Here is a 13,809-nt window from a genome sequence, read left to right on the forward strand (position 1 = left end):
GAAAAATTCTAAGTACCACAACACTAGTGCTGCAGAACACAGGATTGCATAATATCTATTTTAAGAACAACTGCTAACGCTGAACAGGAAATGCTTATCAGCAAGGTTGCGCAACCGGAAGTGAATTTTCCAGCAACAAACAGACAAGTAAAATAATTTTACTTGTCTGTTTGTTGCTGGAAAACTCACTTCCGGTTGCGCAACCTTGCTGATAAGTACTTCCTGTACAGTGTTAGCAATTGTTCTTAAAATAGATATTATGTAAGCCCGCATCTCGTGGTCGTGCGGTAGCGTTCTCGCTTCCCACGCCCGGGTTCCCGGGTTCGATTCCCGGCGGGGTCAGGGATTTTCTCTGCCTCGTGATGGCTGGGTGTTGTGTGCTGTCCTTAGGTTAGTTAGGTTTAAGTAGTTCTAAGTTCTAGGGGACTTATGACCACAGCAGTTGAGTCCCATAGTGCTCAGAGCCATTTGAACCAAGATATTATGTAATCCTGTTTTCTGCAGCAACACTACAAGGTGTGAAACAGATTATTTCTGATTTGATTGGGATGCAGTTAAAAAGAAAATCGCACTGTAGAAGGGACAAATTGCGACAAACATGGTCCAGGTCCCTAAGTCCACTGACGTCAAAGAAAGCGCGAGGTTTGAAGAATTTATGGTTGCCTTGAAAGAATTACAAGGATAGTTTTCTGAACGTTCTGAGGACACTGTCAATCTTACATCTATTTCCAAGCTGTTTTCGAGGCCATTTGACGTTTCAGATGGAAGTGTTCCTGTCTGTAATCAGATGTAACTGACTGATCTAAATGACAAATCATTTTACGTTACGATTGTCCAGGACATGTACTTTGTTTTCCTCAGGCAGAGTTTCCATGCCTCCATAATGAGGTTGCAAAAGAGCTACAATATTTCGGTCAATGTATGTGTGTGAATGACGTTTTTTTCGATTATGAAACTAAGTACGTTACGTGGCAATCTGAATGCGAAACTCTGTGAAATGGTCCACATCTGTGTGTACGCCGACAGTTTGTTACCAGATAAAAATTACATTACGTCTTCAGCGCCCAAAAAATAATGAAATAATACTGAAAGTTTGTTTTGTTGGTGATGTGTGTTGTTGAGAAATGTGAAATAGAAAACCAAGTCGAAAGCAGTGCAACTCCATTATCATTTAAATGCAGCGCGTTCGCAGTTTCCACCTCCTCCCGGTCAGACAGTGTTGAGTGACTATGGGGGAACTGCGCAGCTATGGCACTCTTATAGTGTTTTTCTTCCAATGTGGTTGAATTTTTAATGTGCTGACAAGAGCAACCGTGTGTCCTCTTTCTGATGGCACGATCATTTGCTTACGGAGTAATCTCCATGAAATTTGTTAAGAAATCAACCTCCATAAGGAACCAAAATAAAAAGTTGAAGCCGGCCGAGGTGGCCGAGCGGTTCTAGGCACTACAGTCTGGAACCGCGCGACCGCAACGGTCGCAGGTTCGAATCCTGCCTCGGGCATGGATGTGTGTGATGTCCTTAGGTTAGTTAGGGCATGGATGTGTGTGATGTCCTTAGGTTAGTTAGGTTTAAGTAATTCTAAGTTCTAGGGGACTGATGACCTCAGAAGTTAAGTCCCATAGTGCTCAGAGCCATTTCAACCATTTTTATAAACGTGATTTTTGCTTTTTAAATGATTGATAAACTTCGAGTAGAGAATACCTCGTGTTGATAAATGTTCTTTTTCAAGGAATATGTTTCGCTAGTCTTTTCGCCTATGCACATTTTACTGCCCCCTTAGCCGCGCGGTCTCGGGCGTCTTGTCATAGTCCACGCGGCTCCCTCCGTTGTGTTGTCCTTCGCGTAAGTTAGTCTTAAGTTTGATTAAGTAGTGCATAAGGTCAGGGACCGATGACCTCAGCAGTTTGGTCCCATACCTTACGACAGATTTCCAAATTTCCGCTCTCTAATACTTCTTGCAATTGAGGAGAATGCTGCCCTGCTTCAGATATGGCTTTTTCAATTACCAGTGGAATTCACTTCCTTATCACTTGTGCTGAAGTCATTAAGCCAGATTCTGTTGCGCATTTTAATAAATCGTAGGGTCAAATCTCATTATATTTTCTTACCAACTGGAGATGACATTGCGCTTAGTGGAATTTGTCAATAGAGAGGAAGTACAATAGCCCCAGCAATACCATTAGATATCGCGACAGGTATATCCCCTATTTGAAATTGTGCTAAAGTTAAAAAATAACATTAAATCTAATTGAAAGAATAACGGGCGTTTTGTAAGATACTAACTCTACATCGACATCGATACTCTGCAAATCACACTTAAGTGCCTGGCAGAGGGTTCATTGAACCACCTTCACAACAAATCTCTGTTATTCCACTCTCGAAAAGCGCACGGAAAAAAATCGAACACCTATATCTTTCCCTGTGGGCTCTGATTTCCCTTATTGTGTTATGATGATAGTTTCTCCCTATGTCGGTCAGCATCAACAAAATATTTTTACAGTCAAATGAGAAAGTTGGTGAATGAAATTTCGTGATAAGATCCTGCCATAATGAAAAAGTTTTTTTTTTATAGATTTCCATCCCAAATTCTATATAATGTGCCTGACAGTGTCTACCCTATTTCTCGATAACACAAAAGGTGCCGCTCTTCTTTGAACTTTCTCGTTGTGCTCCGTTAATCCTGTCTGGTGAGGATCCCACAACGTGCAGCAGTACTCCAAAAGAGGACGGACACGTGTAGTGTAGGCAGTCACTTTGGTAGATGTTGCATTTACTAAGTGTTCTTCCAATAAAACGCAGTCTTTAGTTCTTACAGTCTTTACGTTAGATTTATTTATCGTGTAACCTAAATTTACAGATTCCTTTTAGATTTAGGGTCAACTGCCAATTTTCGCACCTTACAGATATCTTCTCTAAATCGTTTTGCAATTGGTTTCGATCTTCTGATAACTTAACTGCACGATAAACGACAGAATCATCTGCAAACAACCTAAGACGGCTGCTCAGATTGTCTCCTAAATCGTTTATATACGAGCGTTGGAACTTTAATAGTGGCAACTATTTATTTAAAGCTCGTACAAAATAGATACGTGTTTCCAAGTTTTACTGACCTTCAAATTAGTCACCAGCGTTGTGTGTAACCCGTTGCTAGCGATGTGGAAGTCGTAGGATACTCTTAGCAGTGCCAGTTGTGTTGACAGTTCGAGCGGCGCGGTCTATTGCCCGACGAATTTGTAGTAGTTCTGAAGCGAATGCCGTGAAGTGTTTCCTTCAGTTTAGAAATCGAGTTGAACTCACGAGGGTTTAAGTCAGGAGAGTGCAGTAGGTGGTATAGCACTTACGAGCCCCATCAGTCAAACAAATCATGAACAGATTGCTGGTCGTAGGTTGCTGTTCGTATGTTGTGTTCCAAAAATGAACAGTATTGAGACAGAAGTGAAGATACTTTCTGCAGGACCTGACCATCATTTTTCAGGACAATGCTCAAGCACTTACAGTGAAAGCTGTTACTGATTTGTTTGACTGATGAGGCTGCTAAATACTATACCAACTACTGCAGCCCCCTGACTTCAGACCTCATAAGTTCAATTCGATTTCTAAACTGAAGGAAACACTTCACGGCATTCGCTTCAGAACTGGTGCAAATTTGACGGGCAACAGACCGCGTCGCTCGAACTGTCAACACAACTGGCACTGCTAAGAGTAAGAATGGTTCAAATGGCTCTGAGCACTATGGGACTTAACTTCCGAGGTCATCAGTCCTCTAGACTTAGAACTACCTAAACCTAAGGACATCACGCACACCCATTCCCGAGGCAGGATTCGAACCTGCGACCGTAGCAGTCGCGCGGTTCCGGACTGAAGCGCCTAGCACGGCTCGGTCACCGCGGCCGGCTGCTACGAGTATCCTACGACTTCCACATCTCTGGCAACGGGTTATACATAATGCTGGTGACTACTCTGAAGGCCAGTAAAACTTTGAAACACGTATCTATTTTGTACGAGCTGTAAATAAATAGTTGCCACTATTAAAGTTCCAAGCCTCGTAGGTAAGGAACAGCAGAGGTCCTATAACTCCGCCTTGGGTAACGCCACAAACTCCACTCGATGACTTCCCATCAATTACTACAAACTGTGACCTCTCTGACAGGAAATCACGAATCCAGCCGCACATCTGATACGCTATTCCATAAGCACACAGTTTGATTACAAGCCGCTTGTGAGGTAGTGTGTCAGAAGCATTCTAGAAATACGGCATCAATCTGAAATTCCTTGTCGATGGTACTCAACACATCGAGTGAGAAAAGAGCTATTTGTGTTTCATAAGAAAGATGTTTTCCAAATCCGTGTTGACTGTGTGTCAACAGACCGTCCTGTTCGAGGTAACCCAAAATTTTCGAACACAGTATACGTTCCAAAATCATGCTGCTTATCGACGTTAATGACGTGGTCCTGTAATTTAGTGGATTACTCCTATTGCCTTTTTTGAATATTGATGCGACCTATGCAACTTTCCAGTCTCGGGGTGTGGATCTTTCGTCGAGCGAACCATTGTATATGATTGTTAAGTATGGAGCTATTGTATCGGCATACTATGAAAGAACTTAATTGGTATACAGTCTGGACCGGTAGACCTGCTTTTATTAAGTGACTTAAATTGCTTCACTACTCCGAGGACATCTACTTCAAAGTTACTGATGTTGGCAGCTGTTCTTGATTTGAATTCATGAATATTTTCTTCATCTTCCTTGGTGGAGAAATTTTGGAAGATTGTGCTTAGTAGCACTGCTTTAGCAGCAATGTCATCGATAGTACTTCCATTGCTATCGCGCAGAGAACGCACTGATTGTGCTTTGCCGCTAGCATACTTAGAATATAAGCAGAATCTCTTTGGATTTTCTGTCAGGTTTCGAGACAAAGTAACTACTGTAAGCAGCTCGCACTGAAGTCCGCACTAAATTTCGAGCTTCTGAAAAAGATCGCCAATCTTGGGGATTTTGCGTTCATTTAAATTTGGCATGCTTTTCTCATTGATTTTGCAACAGTGTTCTAGTCTGTTTTGTGTACCAAGGGGAATCAGGTCCGTCGTTTTTTAATTTATTTGGTATAAATCTCTAGCTTGCTGTCGATACTATTTGTTTGACGTCAAGCCACATCTGGTCTACACTTACATTGTTAATGCGGAAGGAGTGGAGATTGTCTCTCAGGAAAGCATCAAGTGAATTTTATATGTTTTCCTGAATAGACATATCTTTTGTTTATTTTTGAAGGATCCGGGAATGTCAGTCTTCAGTCTCGCGACGACAAACCTGCGTTTACTAATACCTGTATCCGTTTTGATACCTATTGTTAGCTCAGGTTTATGTGTTGCTAAAAGGTGAAGTATGTTTTCACAACCGTTTGCTAGTCGAGTGGGCTCATGAACTAATTACTCGAGATAATTGTCAGAGAATACGTTTAGCACAATTTCGGGTGATGTTTTATGCGTACTTTCGGATTTAAACATATATTTTCACCAACATATCTTAGGTTGAATTGAAGTCACCATCAATTATAATTGTATGAGTTGGGTCCGTGTTTGAATTTAGACACAAGTTTTCTTTGAACCTTTCAGTAACTGAATCGTCTGAGTTGGGAGATCGGTAAAACGATCCTAGTATTTTACTCCCGTTGCCAAGAATGACTTCTTCCTGTACTAACTCACAGAAACTATCTGCTTCAATTTTGCTACCAGACAAACTATTTCTAATAGCAACAAACATGCAGCCGTCAACTGTATGTAGCCTATGCTTTCTAGATACCGTTAAGTCCTTCGCAAAACTTTCGGCTGAAGTTATTTCCGGCTTCAGCGCCCATAACCATTTAACCATCGGTGCTTTCTATTTGCGCTTGGAGCTCTGGTTCTTTCCCAACACAGCTACGACAATTTAAATTGTTATACCAGTGATTCCTAGATCTACGTTCTTCCCGTGTTCGACCTGCACCCTTTGAGACTGAAGCCCTTTTTGTGTTTCCACGAGTCCATCTAAACCAAGAAATCGCCTATTCCATGCCACACAGCCCCCATTACCTCTGTAACCGTCTCCTGTGTAGTGGACTCCCGATCTATTTATCAGAACAGCCCCACCACACTATCGCACAAGTCAAGAAATCTGCAGCTTAAAAGTTTGCAGAAGTGCCTGAGCCTCTGCTTCAGACCCTCCACTCGGCTCTGTACCGGAAGTCCTGCTCTCATCTCACAAGCAACTCTAGCAGTCTTTACCTCTTCTGACAGCCGCTCGAAACCAGAGAGTATCTCTTCCGATCCAAAGCGGTGCACGTTGGCTTTCTTCCTCTACTTGGCACCTATGTCCCTAAGGGGTCCCATAATGCGCCGAACATTCGAGCTCCCAACTACCAATAATCCCACCTTTTGCGACCGCCCAGATCTTGCAGTCTCAGAGGTTTCTTCTGAAATAGGACAACCGACTGTATATGGCTGAGGGACAGTGTTAGCCACAGCCTGCAACTGGAACCTGTTTGTCAGACTGACTGGGGAGGCCTTATGCCCCCCCCCCCTTCCTGGGTAGTCTTTAGCAGCCTGCCACTACCTCAGGTGACTTCCCACTCGACCACATGTGAGTGACCAGCCTCAATGCGCACAGTAACTGGGTTTGCTACTGGTGCAGACCGATCAGCAGACTCGTGGGCCTTGCAGAACGTCCTTTTGATCCTTACAGCCAGCCCACAAGAGTGATGCACATCCACTGCAGCCCCAAGCTGTGTAATTGAAGCCAACACAGCCTGGAGCTGAGAGCGAAATGTAACCAACTTGGCTCACATCCGCACACATCACCCACTTTCCCTATCCATATTAAGGACAGTGGAAAACCACACTATACTACTCACAAGAACTATCGACAGCATGGCAGAACTTTACTGCAGACACTGACAAAAACGGAAGAACTATGTCTAATAAGTCTGATTAACACGAGGATATTCAAAAACTAAACTACCAATGCACACAAAACTCTCTTCCTAAACTTCTCCCGAACAGGCCATGAAGGCGCAACGTTACCGACCGGCAGCTCAGAGGCGTCATTGGATGCGAATATGGAGGGGCATGTGGTCAGCACAACGCCGTATGTCAGTTTCCGAGACCAGAGCCGCTAAGTCTCAATCAAGTAGCTCCTCAGTTTGCCTCACAAGGGCTGAGTGCACGCCCCTTGCCAACAGCACTCAGCTGACCGGATGGTCACCCATCGAAGTGCTAGACCAGCCCCACAGCGCTTAACTTCGGTGATTTGATGGGAACCGGTGTTACCACTGCGGCAAGGCCGTTGGCACCAATGCATACAGGTGAGACTAAATTATTCTCTGGTGATTAGGTAGTTCTAATATGTCACAAAAATCGGTTTACTTTCTGACACAAACGAAACCGCGAGAAGTGTCTATTAAGTATTAAACTAACACACAGAAATTGAAAAACTAGACTACAAAAGCCCACCGATGAAACTATGTAATAAACTCCTGGTTAGGAACTCCCTCTTCTGTTGATACAGTAACAAATGTATCACGAATAGTACGTGTTCTGCATTTTCCTGCGCCGAATAAAGTAGAGCTAATATTTTTGTTAATGCGGCAGTATCAAGGATCACGTATCTTTCCCGTCTGTCACCCTGCATGAACACCGTCTCGGGCATTTTTCATTTCACTAACCAGGAAGCATGCAGAGAAAGCCCTACTTTTGACTAATGGGGGCCTGCATTTCACGAGCGAAGAAAGAACCAATTTACTGCTTCAATGGCTGCGACGATGGGTAAAGCTGTTAAGCTTTAATACTGCTGCCGTCAACTTTAATGATAGCCTGTCGCGCAGCCCAGTAAAGATTTTGGAGGAAGTGGTAACAGAAAAGGAACAAGGTCAGATGTAATTCAGCAATGGAAACGGTGAAACGAGAAATAATGACAGTATTGCCACGAGTACCTGACCTGGATAGCTGGCAACGAAGATATGACCTTTCCCTCAAGGGTTCAAATTCTTTCACCCGTTCGCATCCCAGCAAGAAAAGTGACACAAATCTAAAAACGGTAGTTTTTCGTTTGTCACTGAAAAATATGTGTGAAGTATCCCAACGCGCACGAAAAATATAATTGAATTTACTGCCAACAATACTTACTTGAAATTTAAAGGAAGCTTATACTACTTCAGTATAAGTTTTATAGAATTAATTCTTAAAGTCGAATTTTCTCAAGTATGGCAATTTTGAGTTGGGTCAATGTTCTTGCAGGGGTGCTAATTGGAAAATATAAACTTACGCTAGAACGTACTACCGCACTGGCCATATTCCACAGACTTCGTTTTACATGTACAGTTCTACAACCGAACAGTGGAATAACCACGCAAAAATATTAACAAAGGCAACACAAGCAAATTATGAGCTTAGAGTCCTGTCATCACTGGCTAAGAATGCCTTCTAACTACAGTAATACTATTCCTGTACGTTTTCAGTACCTAATTTATCACATCTAGCTGTTACATACTGCACCTTTCCATTGCATCCAGGAAATAAGTGTTAAAATAACTTTTACCGAGTTTCTCTGAACTCTGACCACTCACAGTTAGACGTAAATGCCAAATCAACACAGTTTCTATCTCGGCGTGTGATGCAGTAGAATCTCCTTCCAACGTTCAACCAGGAAGGTGTATTGTGGTCGTACTTTATGCAGAACCCACCTGTACTGCGTCAGCGCCAGGGAGACCTTTTTCATGGGACATAATATCGGTACGAGCTCGATGGATTAAGATCTTTAGAACGTCCATCGTTTGTGCCAGATGGTGGCAAGTAGTAGCTTGCAGATACAGGTCTGTACATCTAATAACGGCTAGCAACCATCATTCTCCATCTCTACAGCAAATTGTATGTCTCCATGCAATAAATGAACACACCTTTAAACAATGTGATAGCGTGAGTCTTCACTGTCGGGCAATTACAATCCTCTTTGCACAGGAGGAGCCGGGGGTTAATCGTGTGAGGCGGGGCGCAAAGCTAACAGGTGAGGATGTTTTGTACCAATACCCATACGCCAAAACGCTGTTCCACATGTGAAACGGTGTTTATCACTTTCCAGGAGGTGGCACTGTGGACAGAGGGCAATATCCGTCAACCCTGCTCTCCACACCACATGACATAGTGTAGCCAGGTTTTTAGTCTCAATCACATTGCGAGGGATGTATCTCAACATCAAACGATAGATGTCCCTCGCCTTCGGAGGTCGAGTGGTAGGCAAATCAGGGTGTACATAGCTATATTCCAGTATGAGTGACGATATGCGGAAAAGAGAGGGACAGGATGGATGCCAACATCATTTTCTCCAACAGATTGCCCTAAGTGAAATATGTTAACAGGTTCACAGTTTCGCCATTGTGCACAAATATAAGGCTGCTGCCGTTGCTTGTACATTTGTAAGTTCTAATCCACCGTCAAGCAGAGGGCGCGTGAGGGTGTCGTAACAGACTTTAAATAGGAATCCAGCAGTAAGGTAATAACCTAATTCCACTTGTAATACGTGTGCTATCACTGTCGGTAGTGCGAGAATCTGAGCCATGTGTATCAGTTTGCCCGCCACATGAAGATTAAGATACTGGACACACTTTAGGAGGCCCATTCGTCGAAACAGGTTCTGATGGACTTCTATGTGTTTCACCTGCGGTAGTCGTCTGTAGTTCATGGTAGCTGTGCGACGCACATCTTGTGTAAATGTAATGCTCAAATATCCGATCTCATCCACCTGTGGGAGAGGCGCCACGCAGCCCTCCTGGAGGCGCCTTCCGCTATGCATAGCCACGAACTTGGCTACATTCATGTGGCTTTTCACCACCAGTCCGTAACGATTAATCCATTCAAGTACGGAGCGCACCTCAGCACTTGATGAGACGAGTAGTAGAAGGCCGTCGGCATAAGCCCTGCAGTGAAGGTGTGGTCCCTTTAATCCCTGAAAGTCTGCGTTTCAGCTCGCCTATGAGCGATTCCGGCGCAATAGTGAAAAAAATCATGGAAAGTGGGCGTCCTTGTCGATCCGAACGCCAGATTGGCAAGGGTCTCACCATATTTCCTTTTACCTGTACAAGGGATGATGCTCCACGTAATAGGCGCACAATCACTTCGAAGAAGTCAGATGGGAAGCCCATGCAGGCTATAAATGGCAAAAGAAACTTGTGGTGCACTCTGTCAAAAGCGTAGTCGAAGTTCATTGAGATCACAGCAGCTCAAAGGAGTCAGAATGTGGTCAGAGCTATCAAATCCCTACATTCACCAGTGGCTGTTTGCATGTTGGACTCTCCTCCTTGAATCGTTTGCGTCGTTGAAAGGATTAATGGTAGGGCCTTCTTTATGCACACTGCCAGCAGCCAGGCACCGGTCTTATAGTTCGAATTTAACATTGTAATCTGGAAAGCCGGATAGAATTCGAGAGGCAGCGACTTGTTAAGTGCACCCTTATGTAGCGCGTCCTGAATGTGTTCGCTAAACATCGAGTAATAAAAGTGCGAAGTATGACGGTGCCATGCGGCGATGTCCTTTCCATATCGTATTGGTATCTTGGTATCTACAACCGCCCCCCGAAAGCTGGTTTTGCACATTTCATCCACCACGCTAACGTCAAGATAATTGTGGAAGACATGTTTCGCAGTTCGCCAACGCGACGGCGATAATTTGACAGCATGCTGTGTGACACATTCTCTTCCACATACCACGGATGTACCATATACACTGCTGCTGGAGATTGATTGGGCATGGTCTGCATTTCAATAGGTATGGGAAGGGGAGGCTGGAAAATCTTATAAGTGACAGTGTAGTGGGTGGTGGTGGTGGGATCACTCATGGAAAAATTCCTGTAGTAGTTGCTTTTAGAGCTGCACCTTTTTTAGGTTGAAGTCAGCTGATAGATATATCTGCTAAAAGTGAGTCTCTCTAACTAAGCAGTCACCTTCAGAGCACGTCATGTTTCCAAGTAGAGAAGGAATTAGCATATTTCATCAAAATATAAGAGGTATTAGAGATAAAGTTAGTGAACTGCTAATAGAAGTTGACCGTGAACTCATTGGTATTTCGGTATTAAATAATTTGACAATTCAGAGGCTTCCTTTACCAGGATACAGATTAGCTGGATGTTTTTCAAGGATTTCCTTGCGGGGTGGGCCATGTATGTAAAAAAACAGTATTCCATTTGAGTCCATAGACGTATCGTGGCACTGCACAGAAAAGATATTTGAACGTTGTGCAGGGTCAGTTGCATTTAGTAAAACTAAACTTCTAATTTTTGTTGTTTATGGGTCCCCTGACTCTGACTTCAGAGCATTTCTGCTCAAGCTAGAGAGGGTTCTTGATTCACATTATAGAAAGTACCGGAAATTAATTATACGTGGTGACTTCGGTATTAATCTTATGTATGATTGTGCAAGAAAAAGGATGTTGGTAGATCTCCTAACTTCATATTATCTGATGCAAACTGTTTTATCTTACTAGGGTGCAGAGGAAAAGTAGCACACTCATAGACAATATCTTTATTCATTCTTTATTGCTAGAAGGGCATTCTGTTAGTAAAAGTGTGAATGGCCTTTCAGGCCATGATGCACAAATTTTAACATTAAAAGGCTTTTGTGCAAACAAATGTCACATATAATTACAAACTATGTAGGAAAGTTAATCCAACGGCAAAAGAGAGTTTTTTTAAAACTCGTCAAGGAACAAGTGTGGCAGAGTGTTTGTAGTGCCAATAACATAGATGATAAATATAATGCTTTCCTTAACACAATTCTCACGCTCTTTGAGAGCTGCTTTCCATTAGAGCGTTCTAAAAAGGGGGTACTAGCAGTAAAAGCAGCCTGGGTGGCTGACTAGTGGGATAAGTATATCATGTAGAACAAAGCGGGAATTATATCAAAATATTAGCTCACAATCAAGCTACAGTAGCCCATTACAAACAGTATTGTAAGGTGCTTAAAAGTGTTATTGGGAAGGCAAAGAGTATGTGTTACGCAAATAGAATAGCTAATTGACAGGATGAAATTAAAACCACATGGTCAACTGTGAATGAAGTGTCTGGTCAGCAGCACAGGGTCGACGACATAAAGTCAGTTCGTAGTAAAAATATTTCTGTTACTGATAAATCAGATATATGTACAGTATTTAACAATCATTTTCTGAGCATTTCTGGTGAATTAAATAAAAATTTAGTTTCTACAGGGAACCATATAACTCTCTTGGCAAATGCCTTTCCAAGATTGATGTCTGAAACTCCTCTGTGATACTGACAAGGGGGAGATTGAGTAAATAATTAAATCACTGGAGACTAAGGACTCTGATGAATATGATGGAGTGCCTAGCAGAAAATTAAATTACTGTGCTGCACCTGTTAGCCGTGTACTTTGCCATATTTGTAATTTTTCCTATAGGAATGGTCAGTTTCCTGAATGATTAAAGTACTCAGTAGTAAAGCCGCTTTATAAAAAGGGAGAATAGGGATAATGTAGACAATTTTAGACCTATTTATACGCCATTAGTGTCTGCTAAAGTTATCGAAAAGGCTGCATATGTGAGGATAATTGATCATTTTGTATCACATAATTTGGTATCAAATGCACAGTTCGGCTTTGAAGTCGTTTAACAATTGAAAATGCTGTATTCTCTTTTCTCTGTGAGGTACTGGATGGGTTAAACAAAAAGTTTCGAAAGCTAGGAATATTTTTTTGATTTAACTAAGGCGTTTGATTGTGTTGATCACTAAATATTGCTCCAGAAGATGGGCCATTATGGAATAGCTCACAACTATTACTTTAACAAAAGACAGCAAAAGGTCATTATTTACAAGGTTGAGAATGACTGTGATGTGGGGTCTGAGTGGGGTACAGTCAAATGGGAGGTGCCCCAGGGATCAGTGTTGAGGCCACTCCTGTTCCTTATTCATATAAATGATATGCCCTCTAGTATTATAGGTAACTCTAAAACATTTCTGTGTGTTGATGACACTAGCTTGGTAATAAAGCATTGGCTCAGTTTCAAATATTGCATTTCATGACATAAGTTCATGGCTTGTGGAAAATAAACTAACGCTAAAACACAGTAAGACTCAGTTTTTACAGTTTCTAACACACAATTCAATAAAACCTGACGTTTTAATTTCACAGAATGGGCATATGATTAGTGAAACTGAACAGTTCAAATTTCTAGCTGTGCAGATAGATAGTATGCTGTCGTGGAAAGCCCACGTTCAGGATCTTGTTCAAAGATTTAATGCTGCCATTTTTACTGCTCGAACTGTGTCTAAAGTAAATGATTGTTCGACATGAAAATTAGACTACTTTGCTCATTTTCATTCGCTTATGTCGTATGGTATTATATTTTGGGGCAACTGTTCCCATTCTTGATATTTTTGGTTCAGAAACGGGTTGTTCGGACAATAAGTGGTGTAAGTCGGCGAACCTCTTGTCGACCCCTGCTCACTAGTCCAGGTATTTTGACATTGGCCTCTCAATATATAAATTCTTTACTGTCGTTTCTTGTTAACAATATCAGCTTATTCCCTAGAATAAGCGGTTTTTATTCAGTTAATACTCAGCAGAAGTCCAACCTGCATTTGGATAAGACTTCCTTACCTCTTGCGCAGAAAGGTGTGTAGTGTATTGCAGCATCCAGTTTCAGTAAACTACCACAAGAATTCAAATATCTTAGCAGTAATCCACGCGCTTTAAAATCGAAACTGAAGAGTTTCCTCATGGGTTACTCCTTCTATTCTGTTGTGGAGTTCCTTGAAAAATTAAGCTGAT

The 13,809-nt window shown here is 42.3% G+C and overlaps 1 pseudogene; it reads right to left on the reverse strand.

Moving 5' to 3' along the window:
• Nucleotides 1–7,209: 7,209 nt before the first annotated feature.
• Nucleotides 7,210–7,327, reverse strand: LOC126254100 (5S ribosomal RNA; annotated as a pseudogene).
• Nucleotides 7,328–13,809: the final 6,482 nt, after the last annotated feature.

Source organism: Schistocerca nitens, chromosome 4 (genome assembly GCF_023898315.1).
Source record: "Schistocerca nitens isolate TAMUIC-IGC-003100 chromosome 4, iqSchNite1.1, whole genome shotgun sequence".
NCBI lineage: Eukaryota > Metazoa > Arthropoda > Insecta > Orthoptera > Acrididae > Schistocerca > Schistocerca nitens.